The 16,338-nt window shown below is 46.7% G+C and overlaps 1 long non-coding RNA gene and 1 pseudogene across 1 annotated transcript in view; both read right to left on the bottom strand.

The window, feature by feature from the left end:
• Positions 1-533: 533 nt before the first annotated feature.
• On the bottom strand, positions 534-8,058 carry LOC143439754 (COP9 signalosome complex subunit 8-like; annotated as a pseudogene).
• A 77-nt stretch (positions 8,059-8,135) lies between these two features.
• LOC143439752 (uncharacterized) overlaps positions 8,136-16,338 on the bottom strand; it is a 15,736-nt gene continuing 7,533 nt past the window's right edge. Inside the window, exons 3-4 of the long non-coding RNA XR_013107790.1 lie at positions 14,414-14,481; positions 8,136-13,853 (exon numbers count right to left, since the gene is read on the bottom strand). This is a non-coding gene — a long non-coding RNA (uncharacterized LOC143439752). The remainder of the gene's footprint in view (positions 13,854-14,413; positions 14,482-16,338) is intronic.

Raw genomic sequence — 16,338 nt, 5'->3', positions numbered from 1 at the left:
GTAAGAATGTCCTGGGGAGGGTAAGATGAGTCTAGGCCCCTAAGGGCTGCAGTTCTAGCTGCCCCATCAGCTCGGTTGTTTCCCTTGGAGACAATGGAGTTGTCCATCCGGTGGGATCGGCAGTGGACAATCCCAATAGCTGTGGGGAGATGAGAGGCCTTTAGCATGGCCATAATTTGGTTTGCATTAGTTACTGATTCTCCTTTTGTGGTAAGTAACCCACACTCCTTCCAGATAGCAGCGTGGAACAGGAGGATATGGAAAGCATAATTGGAATCTGTGTAGATGTTGAGGGATTGTCCCTGTGCCAGCTGGAAGGCACGGGTAAGGGCTATTAGTTCAGCCTGTTGGTTGGTGGTATGAGCAGGAAGGGCCTGTGCCTCCACCACCTCAGTGTCTGACACTATGACATAGCCAGCTTTCCTGGCCCCTTCATGTAGAAAGGAGCTTCCATCTGTATACAAGGTATAGATGGCCTAAGGCAATGTGTCCTCCTGTATGTGTAAAGGATGAGATAGTAGTTCCTCTAAAGTTTCAGTGCAGGAGTGAGATAGGGAGTGGTCAGTATTAGGTGGAGGAAGAAGATTGGAAATATTAAGAGGTGGGCATGATTGAAAGGTGAGGGTGGAGTCTTCTATTAGAGCTACCTGAAGAGAAAGAACCCTGGAGAAAGGTATAGTCTGTAAGCCTTTATAAGTTAGGGGCTGTGACAGGTTGTGAGAAGAGAGGACAGTTATGGGCAATCCCAAGGTTAGTTTCTTTGACTCTTGAATAAGGAGTTCAGCAGCTGCTAAGGTACGAATACAAGGTGCCCGTCCCTGGATGGTTAGATCTAGCCTTTTTAACAAGTATGCTACAGGTGCAAAAGATGATTCTGGTTGGTGACCTAAGACTCCTTTTTTTTTTTTTTTTTTTAATTCAATTAAATATTTATTGAACAAATGCAGAATAAATGAACCAGGACCGTTTTAACCTGAAGATACATTAGCCACCTCAAATCTTCAAGGGCTGCCATACAAGAACAAAAATAGACACATTCAGCATTTTTACACAGGATCTGGATATGCAGCAGGAGGGCTGCAGGCCATCCCTCAGCTCAGGAGCTTCCTTCGGCGCACACTGCACTCCATGCTCCTTCCCGTCTTCTGAAAGGAGGCATCAGAACATGGCGTTCCCCAGGAATACCTAAGTTGAGTTCTCCCTGCACACTGTCTGTCTCATGCAACGGATGCTCACACACGCTGGGAAAACAAATGTGGCATTGACAAGCTCCTCTCCGGGAGACACCCGCCACCACCCAGCTCCTTCTGATTCTACAGCACTGATTCCTTGTTCTGGGATGGGAAGAATAGCACATTCTCCAGAGCATGAGGGACAATGTGGGCAGGGCAGCTGCCGAGACAATCCTCCTCACATCCCAAGCACGTCACTTCAGCTGGAGGCCAGTGGCACACAGAAGTGTGGTATATACTTGCAGCTACTTGCAGCAGGACTTGTGTTAGGAGTCCAATCCGTGACAGAAACTCGATGTATAATACTGATGGCTCCAGCCAAAGTGATCAATACAAATGAAAACTGCTCCAAGGACATTCAAAAGTGTCTGAGAAGAAACTGTACAATGCACTTTATCTTCTCCGTGCATTTTATTACACCCAAAGGACACAGAGGCGCTCACCCTGTTCCCAACTCAGAATAAAACTCCATGTCTGTCAGTGACAGGGACTGAAGGTGGATCTTGAACTCAGAGTGATCGATCAGTTTTCCAGGAAAGCCATGTAATCGGTGAGCCTGGCGAGCTGCTGCTGTGGGCTGGTGGAACTGGGGCAGGCTCTGGTAAGGGAATAAACCTGTTCAAGGAAACATCCAGGGCTCCTGAGGCTGGCTTCCTGGGAAGAACCATCCTTGTGGTGGAGTTGGCCTGCCATCCTTGTTCCAACACACCTTTCACAGCCTCTTCCACAGGAAGCCCAACAAAGGCTGCAAGATCATCTGCAATGATGAAGGTATAAGCTTGAGGGACCAGGGCAAAGGCACAGCCCCTCGTTGCATCTCTAAGGGCTTCCATGATTGGCTGCACAGTCTCTGACCACTGGTGGGCATTGATGGTTGTATAGATCCCAGGGAAATCTCTTTGTCAGATTCGCTGTCCTACTGACCAAATTCCCCCAAGTTCAGAATTTGCAGACTTTATAGCAGGTGGTATTCTCTTCCACAGATATCTTGCATTATTCCAAAACAGGCCACGGCACAACTCGGTTTTTTATGAATTTGTTGAGGAAAAGCAGTTTTCCAGGAAAAAAGGACATGAAAAACTTTTTTCAGGATAATATTTTCTTCTTCTTCTTCTTCTTCTTCTTCTTCTTCTTCTTCTTCTTCTTCTTCTTCTTCTTCTTCTTCTTCTTCTTCTTCTTTTCTTCTCTTCTCCTTCTCTCTTTTCTCCTTCTCTCTTTTCTCCTTCTCTCTTTCCTCCTTCTCTCTTTCCTCCTTCTCTCTCTTTCCTCCTTCTCTCTCCTCCTTCTCTCTTTCCTCCTCCTCTCTTTCCTCCTCCTCTCCTTCCTCCTCCTCTCCTTCCTCCTTCTCTCCTTCCTCCTTCTCTCCTTCCTCCTTCTCTCCTTCCTTCCTTCCTCCTTCTCTCCTTCCCCCTTCTCTCCTCCCTCCTTCTCCTCCCTCCTTCTCCTCCCTCCTTCCTCCTTCCTTCCTTCCTCCTTCTTCCTTCCTTCCTCCTTCCTTCCTTCCTCCTTCTTCCTTCCTTCCTCCTTCTTCCTTCCTTCCTCCTTCCTTCCTCCTTCCTCCTTCCTTCCTCCTTCCTCCTTCCCCCTTTTTCCTTTTTTCTCTCCTTTCTCTCCTCTTTTCTCCTCTTTTCTCTCCTCCTCTTTTCTCTCCTCTTTTCTCCTTTTCTCTTTTTCTCCTTCTCCTCTTCCTCCTCCTTCTCCTCCTCCTCCTCCTCCTCCTTTTCCTCCTTCTCCTCCTCCTCCCTTCTCCTCCTCCTTCCTTCTCCTCCTCCTCCTTCTCCTCCTTCTCCTCCTCCTTCTTCTCCTCCTTCTCCTCCTCCTTCTCCTTCTCTTTCTCCTTCTCCTCCTCCTTCTCCTTCTCTTTCTCCTTCTCTTTCTCCTTCTCCTCCTCCTCCTCCCTTCTCCTCCTCCTTCCTTTTCCTCCTCTTCCTCCTCCTCCTTCTCCTCTTCCTCCTCCTCCTCCTTCTCTTCCTCCTCCTCCTCTTTCTTCTCCTTCTTCTCCTTCTCCTTCTTCTTCTTCTCCTTCTTCTTTGCTGAATTTCTTTAAATTAACAATTCAGATCATGTCATTCTGGAACAAATACAAAGCTAGAAGCTGACCATACATTGGCGGTGTGGCAATTCCTCCAGGAGCCTCAAGCTCCTGGTTCTCACACTGATCCAACAGCTTTTTGAAACTGAAGGCATTGTCTGACATTACCGCCACTGGCATCTTCCCGGCCACTCTCGCAGCCACCACTCCTGCCAGACCAAAGCACAAGCTCCTGTTGAAGCCTTTGAAAGGCCTTGGTAACAGGTTTGAGAAGAGGTTCCTGGGTGGGGCCTAAAGCTGCTTCATATAAGGGGCAAGAAAGTAGGGAAAAGGAAGGAACCCAGGAATGCAAAAAGCTAGCCATTCCTAGGAATCACACAATCTCTTCCTTTGTAGAAGGAATCAGATTCTTTCTATCTAAGGTAATAGCCTTGTGGATTGGGGTAATTGTTAGTCCCAAATAGGTGACCTGAGGAGTGGACAGTTGGCCTTTAGAAGGTGAGACCCCGTAGCCTCAACTGGAAAGGAAATTTAGAAGAGCAGAGGTGTGAGCTTGGCTAATCTCTAGAGAGGGACTACAGAGAAGGACATCGTCTACGTAAAGTACAATCTTAGATCTAGGGAGAGATAAAGAGAGCAAGTCAGAAGCCAGGACTTGGCCAAATAGGTGTGGGCTGTCCCGGAATCCCTGCGGTAGAACAGTCCAGGTAAGTTGGGTAGAAAGGTGGGTGTCAGGATCTGTCCAGGTAAAAGCAAGTATGTCCTGTGACTGGGCATCTAGAGGGATAGAGAAGAATGCATCCTTGAGATCTAGGACTGAGAAATGAGAGGTCCCTGAGGGGATAGTAGAAAGAAGTGTGTAAGGGTTAGCCACAACAGGATGGAGGAGAACCACTGCAGAATTAATGCGTCTGAAGTCTTGAACCAGGCGATAGGTACCATTAGGTTTCTTAACTGCCAGTATAGGGGTGTTAAAGGGGGAAGAGGTAGGGCGAAGGAGTTTTTTCCCTAAGAGGTCAGAAATGATAAGCTTAAGTCTCTGGAGAGAGAGAGAGGGTATTGAGCTTGGGTGATGTACCTGGTAGAGTCCAGTGACTGGATGACAACAAGAGAATTAGCAACAGAGAGGTTCTGGACGTCCCAAACTCGGGGGTCCACCTGAGAAGCTGGTAAGGGAAATAGCATGTTAGTGTCAGTAGGTTGACTGGATAGAAGAAGGAGCAGAGGAACTGCTGGCGAGCTTGGGTTTAGGCGAATTGGGGGAGCAAAGGAAATAGAGGCTCCCAACTTAGCTAAAAATATCTCTTCCCAATAAGGGGACAGGACATGTAGGCACTACCAAAAAGGAATGGGTGAGAGGTACACCCCTAAAAATGCAATTAAGTGGGGGGTCTGGTGAAGAAGGTAAGGTTGTCCTCCTACCCCAACAACAGGAAAACTCCAAGGTGAACTGGGTTCCCCAAAACTCTGTCAGGACTGAGTAAGTATCCCCAGTGTCCAAGAGAAAGGAGATGGGTCGTACACATACCATAATAACTACCCGGGGCTCCCTGCTAGTGATAGGTGTGGTTGGGTTGAGAGAGTTCGGGCCCCATCAGTCATCCATAGCCAATCCTAAAAGGTCAGCTGAAAGGTTTTCTGGGAGCGATGTCCCTCTATTCTGGGCAACACGAGGGCAATCAACAGCCCAATGTCCCTTCTGATGGCACCTAGGACATGGTCCCCTTGGCTTGCTGGGGTTGGGGGAAGCCCTCATCCAGTAACCTTGTTGACCACATTTATAGCAGGGGCCTGGTGGTCCCTGAGCCTTCAAAGACCAGGAGTCTGGGGTAGTAGCTGAGGCTGGTTGGGTAGCCTTTGCCAGCACGTGGTATTTCTGTTTTCAGGCTTTCTCATCTGTCTCATGGTACACCTTGAAGGCCAGCGCCAAGACTTCTGCCTGTGGAATTAGGGGCTCCCTCTCCAGTCACCTAAGTTTAGCTTTTATGTCAGGGTAGCTCTGGGGGAAAAAGTAGGTTATCAGAATCTGCCTACCTTCTGGGTTTTCAGGGTCCAGATTACTATACTGCAATAGAGCCTTTGTAAGGCGTTCTAAAAACTGAGACGGGTTTTCCTGTTGTCCCGGACAACCTCTTGGAGTTTCTCAAAGTTTACTGGCTTTAAGGCTGCCTTTCTTAGGCCTGGCAAAAGGCATGTTATAAATCTATCTCTAGCTAAGATACCGCCTGCGGAATTGTAATTCCATTGAGGATCCTGGTCAGGCACTGCCTCAGATCTGATTGGATATGTTCCGTCTGTCTGGCGAATCTGATCTGCATGTGTTTTTGCCTCTTCCCAAACTCGCCTGCATTCACCAGGAAGTAAATTGTTAGTGAGAATCATATGAACATCATGGAAAGTCAAGCTATAAGACTGAGTGATGCACTGGAACTCTTTAATAAAGGCGGAGGAGTTAGAGGTATAGAACCCAGTCTGCTCTCTATTTGAGAAAGTTTGCTTAGTGAGAAAGGAACAGGTACTCTGACCAGAGCGTCAACTCCAGCCACTTCCCTTAGAGGAAGGACAGATGCTGGTTTAGGCGTCCCTGGAGGAGAAGGAATTGGGGGTTCGGCTGTGGCCTTAGAACTCGTGATAGGAGGGGTAAAGCTTGGTGCCAACACAGGGTGATTAGAATGGCCTGCAGCTGGCACAGGAGGAGGGCAGGGGTCTGGAGAGGTCAGACTAGTAGACTCTGAGGTATCCTGGTGAGAAGAAGAAACTGAGGCAGCAGTTTGGGGTTTTGGCGGCATGGAAACAGGTCTGTGATGGAAATAAGGTGGTCCGTCAGCTGGGTCTAGAGGTGTAGTGTCATCTAAACAGTGGTTGAGTAGGTTTCATGGCTAAGAGAAGCTGGGGTGGGGAACAGGCAGAACACATAGGGGGATTAGAGCGAAGGTAGATGAATGTGTGGATACAGGGAACCTCTTTCCATTTGCCAGACTGCTGTATGTATGTATGTATGTATGTATGTATGTATGTATGTATGCAGACTGCTGTATGTATGTATGAAGACCTTTTAAAATGACTGGGTCTAGCGTGCCATTAGGTGGCCATTTTGAACCATTATCTAGAGGGTACTGAATCCAGACCTTATTGCAGAGGTGTATCAGTTTGGAAGGCCTCAAATCAGGTGTTAATTTTAGAGATTTGCGGTTTTTCAGGAGACAACCCAGTGGGATGTCTGGGTGTATGGTTGAAGACAATTTAGCGCTCACTGGGTGATGTGGGTTGTTACCAAACTCTTCGTACAGCGTCCCGAGAAGAGTTGGCAACAGATCAGACAGCCAACCTAGATACTGAGGTCATCACGAGAATATCTAGGGGCCACAGCAGTGGCGATCTCCCAGAGATCACCAGAAAGCAGCTCAACCTGGTACCGGGGATTTATCAGCTGCTGCAAGAGCTTAGGAGATTTATGACCTGCTTTCAAGGAGGGAAGTCACCCAACAGCCTAAGTCCTAAGTCCTAAGGCCCAGATAGTGCCTGCCCAGCCAGGAGGCCAGTCATATGGACTGGGGCATTGAAACGCCAGCCCAGGAAAGGCTGGCCAGGCGCTGTCTGGGCATTTAGGGTCCCTCCTGCCAATTGGAAGCTCCTTACCAATCAATATGCTGGTGTGTGTTTTCGGGCTTCCGCAGTCTGGTATCAGGAAAGGTGGAACCATTAGGTCTGTGTGGGGCCTGTCTAGATGCCTACCTAACCCACGTGGCAGAGCACACCTTCACATGGGGGGCCACAGTGGCACAGCTCACATGGTAGAAGTTTTGTGAGCCTCGCAGCAGTGGGTGTAGTTGGTCTGCGGCGGAGGTGGAAATCCACACGGTTGGCGATGGCAGGAAGCAGAGAAAGCAGTCCACATGGTGTAGCAGTGGCAGCAGTGGTGGCAGTGGCAGGCAGGCCACATGGCGTCGGTCCTGTGCTGTCACATCAGCCAGCGGCTGTGGTGGTGGTTGCACGGGTCGTGGTTCCTGAAGTCTTTGATTCCAGGGCCAACACACCAATGATATACGTGCTGATAAATGTCTGTGCGGCTTGGAACAGACCACAGTTCCAAGTGGGGTTTATTCAGGAGGTAGGGCAAAGGTGTGGGGGGCGGGGAAGACAAGAAGAGGAAGAAGAGGAAGAAGAGAGCAAGGTCAGGGGATTCTGCCTATTTTATATGGGCGGTGACATAACCTCTTGCAGGTAAGGATGGGAGGTAGCCAGGTGGATTCTAGGAATGTATGGCGGTTGTCTTGGCAACGATGGGGGGGGGGGATCGCCTAGATGTGACATCACTGGGTTCAGAGCCTGATAGCAACGATGGCCTTGAACACTTGATTCTCCTGCTTCTGCTTCCCCAATGCTGGGAGTGCAGTCATGGGCCATCAGCATCCCCAGGATTTGTTTGTTTCCAAGATTTAAAATTTTCTGTATGTGGCTACACACACATGTGTACAGGTGTCCACGGGGCCCGGAAGACGGCATCAATCCCTCTGAAGCCTCACATGGTTGTGAGTTACCTGAAATGGGTGCAGAGAGCTGAACTTGGACCCTCCTCAACAACAGGTACTTGGAGTCATCTCTCCAGTTTCATTATGTCCTGTGTGTGTGTGTGTGTGTGTGTGTGTGTGTGTGTGTGTGTGTGTGCAGTGTGTGTGTGTCTGAAGCAAGGCTAGCAGAATTGAACCCATAGCTTAGTGCATGTTAGGCAAGCACTCTACCAACTGAGTTATATTCCTAGCCTCTCAATGACATTCTTGATATGGGGAATTCTTTTTTTTTTTTTTTTTTTTTTTTTTTTTTCTAATTCCTGGCTATTCAGGAACACTATAGACCAGGCTGGCCTCAAACTCAATGGATAAAGTGCTTGCTGCATGATCATGAGAACCCAAGTTCAGATCCCCACCCACATAAAAAGTCAGGCACAAGAGTGCACACCTGTGTTCACAGTGCTGGTTAAGGGGAAAATGAGGATCCTGGGCTCGTGCTGGCCAGCTAGCCTAGGCAATCAGTGAGCTGCAGGTTCACTCATAGATTCTGCCTTGAGAAATAAAGTAGGGAGCTGGAGAGATGGCTTAGTGATTAAGAGCACCAATGGCTCTTACAGAGGACCTGACCTGGGTCCCCAGAACCCACATGGCAGCTCACAACAGTCTGTCCCAGGAGATCTGATGTCTTCTTCTGGCTTTGACAGCATTTCACACTGTGGTACACAGACATACAAGCCAGAAAACATTCATATACACAAAAATAACACAATAATAAAATGGAAATTGAAGGAGATACCCAACATTTACCTCTGCCCTTCATACCTACTCTCTCTCTCCTCTCTCTTCTCTCTCTCAATGTATTAATTTATTTTCTGTAATTAATTTGCTGTGATAACAATCTAACTAAGAACAACTTGGGGAGGAAAGAAATAATTTCATCTTACAACTTCCAGGTTGTAAGTTATCGTCCGACACTGAGAAAAATCAGAGCATGAATTGAAACACAGGGCATGGAGAAATACCACCCATTGTCTTGTTCTCCATGGTTCAGCTTGCTTTCTTATACAACCCAAGACCACCTACCCAGGGATGGTACCACTCACAGTAGGCTGGGCTCCTTGAGTGTCAATCATAAACCAAGAAAATCCCCCCCCCCCCAGACACACAGACTTGCCTATGGGACAAACTTATGGAGACATTTCTTAATTGAGATTCCTTCTTCCTCAATGATCCTAGCTTGTGTCAAGTTAACAAAAAACTAACCAAGACACCTGAGAAGAAAATATTTGGAAGTGCACTTGGTTCGTCTTACTCTAGGACAGCAGATGCCAGATTAGAGAGACCTTGTGGCCACTGGCCATCAGATGCTGCTTTATGATCCTCATTCTCCTCTCAAAGCCTAAGAGGAGGTCAGACTGTCACTGTCCCGTCTGGACACAAGCCCAAGCAGAGGGCAAGCTTGACCTGGTATTTGTGTTTCTGTAGAAATAAGTCTCCATGTCTAGTTTAGTCAGGCCTCTCTAGTTAAATGCTGGCCATAAGCCTCCTGCCCCTGATTATCTGCCAGCCCAGTCAGGTTAGGAGATGTGGCTGGTGACCAGGCATCCCCTGTGGCTGTCTCACTGTGGAGAAGGTGGCAGATGGTATCAAAGCAGAGAGAAAGTAAACTGGACCAAAGAAGCATCAGCTCTTCAGACAACTTCAGTGCCAGTTCCAGGAAGCATTGCTGGGCCTAGCACTGGGTGTCCCGTTTTGCACAGGGATAGGACAGTGATGAGTACCACTGTTTACCTCTCTGCTGCGTAACCTCCATATACAACATCCTGCACAGAGAAGCTACGTAATGACCAATAGATCGATTCATGATTTCGCTTGAAGAGTGCTGAGACTCGGGTTTGGAGGAACTTGTCACAGAGACAGTCAGGACTCAAAAAAGTAGGTCTGTTGAAGTGGTGAGCTTCCACCCTTAGTCACACATGCTTGGACCCACCTGGGCTTTAAGAGGGTGGCACCCACAGTGTGCTGTGTGATCTAGTGATGTTAGCGTGTGTCTGCAGGCATGCTGCAAACCAGACAGACACGTCGAAACAATCCAGAAGTTTCCTTCCTTTCTCTATTATCTTTGTTCCCTACTTTCCTTTCTTGTTGACAAGGTCTAACTATGTAACCTAGACTGGCCTTAGACAATTCTGTCTCAGCCTCCAAAATGCTCAGACTACAGGTATACATGCCCTGTTGTGCTACCCAATTAAAAAAAAATCTTTATTAATTTATGTGTATGGGTGTTTTGCCAATGTGAATGTTTGTGCACCACATATGTGCAGTGCCCACAGGAACCAGAAGAGGGCATCAGATCCCCAAGGACTGGAGTTACAAATAGTTGTGAACGGCCATGTGGGTGCTGGGGTTTAAACTCAGGTCCCACGGAGGAGCAGCCAGTGCTGCTGAGCCATCTCTCCAGCCCTTCCTGCCTGCTTCTCAATGCCATCTGTCACTACTGCAACCCGAGGGTTTGCCCTTGCCCCTCACAGTACTAGAATCCGTAGCTGCTATTCAATGAATATCATTTTCCTAGGCATTTCCCCTTTGTATGTTGTGTGTGGTAGTTTTATTTCTGAGGGTTGTTTTTTTCTTCTACTATCTTTGAATGATTAATGTTTCATTTTGTCCCAGGGAGACTGTAAGCAAGGTCTCTGTAATCAGGATTACCCATTGTCTTAACCTGCTTACAGTACCCAGGCTAGCACGCTGGAGGGCTTTTCTAAGCATACTGGGAAGGAGAGAACCTGTCCTAAAACTCCCATTAGCAGATTCTCCATGGTTACCCGGGTCATCCCATCTTCCATCCTAATTTCTTGGAGTTGGCCCACTATGTGACCCTGTGCTGGAGCCTGGAGGAGGACAGGAAGATGACAGAAGCCTGGCTCTTGCCCTCAGAGTGTGTGTGTATACATGGTCAGTAGCAGACATGCAGATATAAATAACCCTAACTTAAAATTGTATTCAAGAGTCAGGGACAAGACTGAGCAAACACATCAGAGGAAGGAGGATTGCTTCCAGCTGCTGAGACCAGGCTGGCCTCCAGGACACTCACTGTCTTCTGCAGCTCACCCCCATCGAGGAGGAGTGACCTCCCAAGACTTCAAAGGACTCTGGAACTAAGCCGATAACAGGGCAACTGGAGAGCCACTCCTTGGTTATGTTCCTTGGAGTACTTTGGCATTTACTGTGTGTAGGAATTAGGATCTCTGTCCTTCCCCGTCCCCAGCATGTGTGTGTGCAGGTACACAAGTACTACTGTGCATATGTGGAGGTCAGAGGATAACACAGTATCAGTCTTGGCTTTCCAGCTTCTTTCTCTTATTTGTTCTTCTCTACTATGTACCCTAAGCTAGCCAGCCTGCAAGAGCCAGCCATTCTTCTGTCTTTGCCTCTAGTCCTGGCAGGTGGTGCTCAGATTACAGCCACTGGTGCTACTGTGTCCAGCCTTTACCTAGGTTCAGGGGATCTAAACTCAGGTTGTAAAGGCTGACACTGTATTGTTTATGGTTGAATACAATGCCATTGTATCTATGTATCACATTTCCACTGTCTGGCTGATGGATACTGTAGCACAGTGCAGAAACAAGCCTCAGTGTTCTGGTGTCTCTGTGATGTGCTTAGCTTCCCCTGGGTGCTCTCCCAGCAGCCCAGGGGGTGGGGGGTAGAGTTGGATCATAAGGTATTTCTTTCAGTGCTCTGAGGAAACTTCAGGCTGATTTCCAGAGTGGTTACAGAGTTTTTACCATTTTACACTCTTACCAGCACTGTCTAAGGGTCCCTCTTTCCCTACATTCAGACAGAAATATGTTATTATTTTCTTGATTAAAGCATTTGAGATCTAAAGGGGAGGGGTGCTGGAGAGATGGCTCCGCGGTTAAGAGTACTGACTACTCTTCCAGAGGTCTCGAGTTCAATTCCCAACAACCACATAGTAGCTCATGACCATCTATTATGGGATCCGATGCCCTTTTCTGGCTTGCAGGTATACATGCAGATAAAGCATTCATATACATAAAATAAAAACTAAAAAAAAAAAGCATTTGGTAATTTGGTAGGGTTTTTTCCTTCTTTTTAATTTATCTGTTTAATGTAAGTACACTGTCCCTGTCTTCTCACACCAAAAGAGGGCATCAGTTCCCATTACAGATGGTTGTGAGCCACCATGCGGTTGCTGGGAATTGAACTCAAAATTTCTGGAAGAACAGTCAGTGCTCTTAACCACTGAGCCATCTCTCCAGCCCTGTTTTGTTTTTCAAGACTGCGTTTCTTTGCATAACAGAGCTCTTACTATCCTAGACTTACTTGCCTTGTAGACCAGGCTAGCTTCAAACTCACAATGCCCAGATTTGGCTGTTTTTGTGATTATTTTATGTGTGTTTGTATGTACACATTAGCGGGTACTCTTGGGGGCCAGAAAAGAGCATCCAATACTTTGGAACTGCAGTTACAGGCCTTTCCGAGCTGCCTGGTGGTGAGTGCTGGGATCGCAAGCACTCTCACTGCGGGTTTTGGTTTTACACTGTAGCCTAGGCTGACCTGAATTTCCCAGGATCCTTCAGCCTCTCATTCTACAGACTGTTAGGATTACAGGTTCAAGCCACCATGCCTGACACAACACTCTTTTCATTTGTATCTCTCTGATGGCTAGGGATGGGCTTGTTTTGTTTCTCCTATTTTGGCCAGGCATAGCTCTTTTTCCATCTATTTAGTTCATTTGCCGACTTATTGGCTGGATTTTGTTGTTTAACTTTTGGAGAGTTTTCTGTTTTGTTTTATTTTGTTTTGTTTTTTTTTCAACAGGGTCTTTCTATATATCCCTAGCTGGCCTGGAATTCACTAAACAGACCAGGCTCAAACTTAAGAGAGCTAGCTGGGCAGTGGTGGTGCACGCCTTTAATCCCAGCACTTGGGAGGCAGAGGCAGGCGGATTTCTGAGTTCGAGGCCAGCCTGGTCTACAGAGTGAGTTCCAGGACAGCCAGGGCTACACAGAGAAACCCTGTCTCGAAAAACCAAAAAAAAAAAAAAAAAAAAAAACTTAAGAGAGCTGCTCTTGTGTTTAAAGCTGTATAAATTACTCTTTCTGTTAATCTATCAGATGTGCAGTTGGCAAAGGTTTTCTCCTATTCCATAGCCCCCTCTTTACTCTCTTTGTTCTTTCCGTTGCTACCCAGAAACTTCAATTTCCTGAAAATTCCATTTGTCCATTCTGGGAATTCTATTCTGAGTTTATCTCCTTTTCAGAAAGTTTTTGTGTCTGTCTACATCCTGAAGTGTCTTCCTCTAACAGCTTTAGAGTTTCAGGTCTTACAGTAGGTGTTTGATCCATCCTGAGTTGTTCAGTATTTGTTTGTTCGGAAACAGGGCCTTCCTGTGCAGCTCTGGCTGTCCTGAAACCTACTCTGCCGACCAGACTGGCCTCAAACCCACTGAGATCGTCCCGTCTCTGCCTTCCGAGTGCTGGGATTAAAGGCGTGAGCCACTATGCCCTGCACACAGTATTCGTTTTTTATTTTATATATGTAAGTTCTGCTTGTTCTCTAGCCACAGTTGAGCGATTGAGGTTTGCTCCTCTGGCTCTCAGCTTCCCTATAGTTTTTATTATGATGGGATATTTCAGATGATCATACAATTTTCTTTTTCTTTCTTCTTTTTAAGATTTATTTGTTTATTATATATACAGCATTGTGCCTGCATGTATGCCTGTAGGCCAGAAGGAGAAAGGCACCAGAACTTATTATAGATGGTTATGAGCCACCGTGTGGTTGCTGGGAACTGAACTCAGGACCTCTGGAAGTGTAGTCAGTGCTCTTAACCACTGAGCCATCTCTCCAGCACCAACCATACGATTTTCATTGTGTTTTTCAAGGTTTATCTGTGATTTCTGAGTTGCTATGACAACCAAAGAAGTAACTTAAGGGAGGAAAGGCTTATTTTGGCTCGTGGTTTTGAGAATGTAGTCCATCCAGGGAGGGAAGGCCAGGTAGGATGCTCAGTAACGGGAGCAGGTGGCAGACTCCTTGCATCATGGTTGACCACTAGGGACAGGGAGAGAAAGATGTAACCATCAGAAGCCCACCAGTGATGTCCCTCTCTTGTCAGTGAAAGCCAATCTTCTAAAGGTTCCATTGGTTTTAGCTGCATCACAAGCTAAGTATTCATATGGTCCTGGGGAGGATATTTCAGATTCAAACCGTAATGTGAGATAAAAGAGAATAGGGTATGATTTGGAGCTAGAGAGGGGGAGAATTTGAAAAAAAGTAACAGGGGCCTGCAGCTGGAGAGTTGCCTCAGCACTTAAGAGCAGTTGCTACTCTTGCAGAGGACCTAGGTTTGGCTCCCAGCACCCAGGGTGGGAAGTTCACAACCATCTGTAACTCTAACTCCGAGGGAACCAATGCCCTCTTCTGGCCTCTGTGGGTACCTGCATGTGCATATATATGGTACACATAAACTTATGCAGACACCTACACACCCACACCCACACACAAATAATAAATGAATTTTTCAAAATATCAGGGAAAACAAGACAACTAAAAGTATAAAATCCAAAAAACAAACAAACAAACAAACACCATATAAAATGGCCAAGCCTCACCAGGAATGAGCTAAACATGCCTTTCAACAACCTCGTGCCATCTTTACAGAACTCGGATACAACAGTTCCTGTTAGTGATGAGGAAACGGAGTTATAAGGTCACACAACAAGCAAGCAAGAACAGATGTCGAAGTCCACATGGAAAGCACACTCTTGGGCAGTACACTGTGTGAAGGAAGGTGGCTGGAAGCCATTCAGCTGGATGTAAGGCTCACTCTGCATCGCAGCCTGTGTCTTCACAATCAGTATTGTCTGAACCTCACAGAGTTGGTAGTGGGATATATTTCAGGAGCACTCAATTTCCCCAGAGGTGCTCCCAGTCCACCTGCAACAATGTTCTGGTGCAGACCTGAGGGACCAACCCTGTTAGACTCTTCCTCACTATGGAAGCTCATCTTTGAGAGTTCTGTTGCTCCCTTGGCCCACCTCAAAACACCCAGAAATGAACTCTCAGCCCTCTCCAGCCCCCTCAGATATATTTCAATAAAATATGTCTTATTCCCTGGCCCTTGGGACTGGGTTCCTTGTCCTTCTCCAGCTCTGCTGAAAAGTCTCAAACAGCCCTTTTCACTGTTCAGAAATCCAATGAGTAAAAACTATTTTACTTCCTTCACCACAAAAGAGATCAACATACCTTTCCCTGACTTTTTTCAGGTGATTAAAAAAAAAAGAGAGACACACGAGAAACAGTAATTCTTCTTTCCTCTCTAAAACTGATGCAGCTCTGTGTGTGTGTGTGTGTGTGTGTGTGTGTGTGTGTGTGTGTGTGTGTTGTAGGTATGCTCACACATATGCACACATGTGTGTAGGCTGATATCTTTCTCCCTGCTGCCCACTTTATTTGTTGAGACAGGATCTCTCACAGAACCTGGAGCTAGCTGTTTGGACTACACTAGTGTTTCTCAACCTGTGGGTTTCAATTCCTTTAGGGGTCAAACGACTCTTTCATAGGGGTTGCCTATGACCATCTGAAAACATGGATATTTATATTACAGTTTATAACAGCAGCAAAATTACAGTTATGAAGTAGCAATGAAAAATCATATGATTGGGGGTCACCACAACATGAGGAACTGTAAGGAAGGGTGGCGGCATCGGGAGGCTCGAGAACCACTGAGCTACACTAACAGGCCAGTAAAACCCCAGGATCCTCTTGTCTCTGCCTCCCAGGTCAGCATTTCCATGGGTGCCAGAAACCTGAACTCAGGTCCCTATGCTCACAAGGAGGTATTTATCCACAGAGCCATCTCTTCAGACCCTACACACATGTATCTTAAAAGTTCTGCTGAGGCCACTACCAGAGAACAAAGTTATGACAGCCAAATATTCAAAAGGTCAGCATCTGTCCACAGGATAATTTCCCAGGACACCCAGTTTGATAACCAGGAAGTGCCCAGTGCTTACATCTTCCAAGGAGAGGCAGGACTCTCGAAGCAAAGGTCAAATGACACCTTTGGATTTTCTACTTGAATCTTAAAATTGTTTATTTCTCAACTTTCCTAAGGCTGTGACCCTTTAATACAGTTCCTCATGTTGTAGTGACAACTGACAATAAAATTATTTCATTACTACTTCATAATCGATTATGCTACTGTTATGAATCAAAGTGTAAATATCTGATATGGAGGACATCTGAAGTGTGACTCGGGGTCGCGACCCTTAGGTTGAGAACCGCTGAGTTACTTTTTATGGAAGAAGAGCTAGCTTTTGAATCAGAACTATTTAATGAATCTACATTTTAGCCCAGGTTTCTTTCAGCTCTCTCTCTCTCTCTCTCTCTCTCTCTCTCTCTCTCTCTCTCTTTCTCTGCTCTCCACTCCCTTCTCTTCCTCCTTCTCTTTCTCATGTGTATGAGAGGGGTCACTTCTGTAGTTTCTCAGAAGCCATCCACCTTGTCTTTAGGACCGGGTCTCACTGAGTAGGCT

The sequence above is a fragment of the Arvicanthis niloticus genome, chromosome 27, assembly GCF_011762505.2.
Source record: "Arvicanthis niloticus isolate mArvNil1 chromosome 27, mArvNil1.pat.X, whole genome shotgun sequence".
Lineage (NCBI taxonomy): Eukaryota > Metazoa > Chordata > Mammalia > Rodentia > Muridae > Arvicanthis > Arvicanthis niloticus.
The sequence above is the reverse complement of the archived record's forward strand: the minus strand, read 5'-3'. Positions and strand labels throughout refer to the sequence as shown.